This window comes from Microtus ochrogaster, unplaced genomic scaffold, assembly GCF_000317375.1.
Source record: "Microtus ochrogaster isolate Prairie Vole_2 unplaced genomic scaffold, MicOch1.0 UNK69, whole genome shotgun sequence".
In the NCBI taxonomy this organism is placed as follows: domain Eukaryota; kingdom Metazoa; phylum Chordata; class Mammalia; order Rodentia; family Cricetidae; genus Microtus; species Microtus ochrogaster.
Genome location: NW_004949167.1, coordinates 1,688,899 through 1,690,959, shown reverse-complemented (window position 1 = coordinate 1,690,959; position 2,061 = coordinate 1,688,899). Strand labels below are relative to the sequence as shown.

Below are 2,061 nucleotides of genomic sequence, written 5' to 3'. Positions count from 1 at the left end.
TTTTAGGCAGTAGCACGCATTATGGGCAAGGCCGAGACACAGGAGAAAGGAGGGCACACTTGAAGATCGGAAGAGAATGCCCTGCGGCTGGCTAGTGAGGGAGAACCTGGCAGGTGGGATCCAGGGTGGGTGACTGCTCTAGTCCAGGGTGGCTGTGGAATCCAGAGTCAGGTTCTGTGGCCGTGGGAACCTGGCCTGTGTTGCTCATGGGCATAGGGAAGTAGACAGATGAGCAGGCACATAGTAGGTGCTTAGGGAGCATCAAGCAAGCGCAGTGCAGTAAGCAGATGGCTACTTTACTAAATGGGGATCGTCCTACACTGGCAGATACCTAACCTGTTTTTCATTTCCCTGCATAAACAGTGAGTTTTGAAAGTCTGTCTCTGTCAATTTCTATTTTGCTTTGATAAAATTCTTGATGTTTTTCTTATCTTTTCCTCGCTGTCCAGGAAGGAGCGGAGGCCCTGGTGCCCTGCCCTCGGTGCTGATTGCCCAGCAAGAGTGACTGATATAAGCGAGCAAAGACCCGGTGAGTGTACTCCAATGTGTGGCCAGGTGCATGGTTGCAGGGGTGGGGGTGGGGGCCTGTGGACCAGGCTAAATGGTTTGGATTTTGACGTGAGACTTTATCTAAGTCATGGAGGGGATATTCAACATACATGTGGTTGAGCTATGATCGAGGCCTAGACCAGGAAAGCAGTGATAGGAGGACGAGAAGGGATTGAAATGCTATTTAAGGAGCTGGAGTAGACAGACCGTCGTGAAGAACTGAGTGTGGAACACGAGGGAGCGAAGATGTCTGCCTAGCGTTGAGGACGGAGGTGGGTGAATGAGAGGCAACTTATCAGCTTCTGTAGGCATGACATTGACTTCTGAATGGCACCAGGGTCTGTCTGCTTCTACGTTCGCCATGCGTCTGTAGGGAAAAAAAGACACCTGTCACCTGAAGAGTATGTAGAAGGAGCGGGGTCCTCAGGACAGTGGGCTGAGGTTGCAGAGAACAAGGCCAGAGAGGGAGTTAGGTGTCTACGTGGTGGGCTGGGATGAGAGACTGAAGGCTGTGGACTTCCTCCTAAGGGTGCTTCAGAAGCTCAAGCTGACAATTCCTTCATTCATCCAGTTGTCCCTTCATTCATGGGACACTGACTAGTGCCTCCCATGAGCTAGAACAGCAGACAGCACACGCAATGGGCATGAGTAGGTTTTCATTTAAAAATAGGATTATTTATTTCTATGTTATATATCTATATGAGTGTTTGCCTGCATGTATGTATATACACTATGTGTGTGCCTGGCGCTTGTGGAGGCAGAAGAGGGGGTTGGATCTCATACAGATTGTTCTGAGCCCCCATGTGTGTTTTGGGGAACTGAACCTGGGTCCCCAGCAAGAGTAGTAAGCATTCTTAACTGCCGAGCCATGTCTTCTAGCCCCTAGATTTGTACTTTTGTGGGCTGAAGGCACCATTGGCTTGTGTGCAGGATGGATTAGAAAGAATCAAAGGCAGGAAGCCCATGGAGGGGTGAGAGGTAGTTGGGGTGGAAGAGGGGGAAATTCAAACTTCTGACAAGTTGGATGTTTGGAATAAGGAGCAGGCCTTCAAGGGTTTGCTGACCTGGGTGACAGGTTGTCCCTGAGCTTGGTGGGCCTTTCTCTGTAAGCTTCTTGAAGGTAGGACCCATGCTTTACAGCCATCACCCTGATCAACGAACAGTTTTAGATAGATGGTTAAACAAAGAGGCCATGACAAAGATTGATCTGGAGCCAGGGAGGTGGCTCAGCAGGTAAAATGTGCTTCCTGACAGCCTGAGTTCGATTCCCAGAATCCAGTGGTAAAAGTGGAAGCAGAGAATTGACTCCAGAGTTGTCCTCTGACCTTCATGTAACCACACATACAATCAAATAAATAAAAACTTAGAAAAGAGAAATGGGTCTGGCCTAGATGGAGAGGAATGGGGATGCTGTGAGTAGTCACACTGGGTGAGATGGGGATGCTGTGAGTAGTCACACTGGGTGATGTCCGGGATGCTGTGAATAGTCACACTGGGTGATGTCCAGGATGC

The 2,061-nt window shown here is 49.4% G+C and overlaps 1 protein-coding gene across 13 annotated transcripts in view; it reads left to right on the top strand.

The window, feature by feature from the left end:
- Nucleotides 1-454: 454 nt before the first annotated feature.
- Ptprf (protein tyrosine phosphatase, receptor type F) overlaps nt 455-2,061 on the top strand; it is a 74,435-nt gene continuing 72,828 nt past the window's right edge. For all 13 annotated transcript variants that reach the window (XM_013354787.2, XM_026777495.1, XM_026777493.1 and 10 more), the window contains exon 1: nt 455-529. The gene's annotated coding sequence lies outside the window, so the exon portion shown is untranslated. The remainder of the gene's footprint in view (nt 530-2,061) is intronic.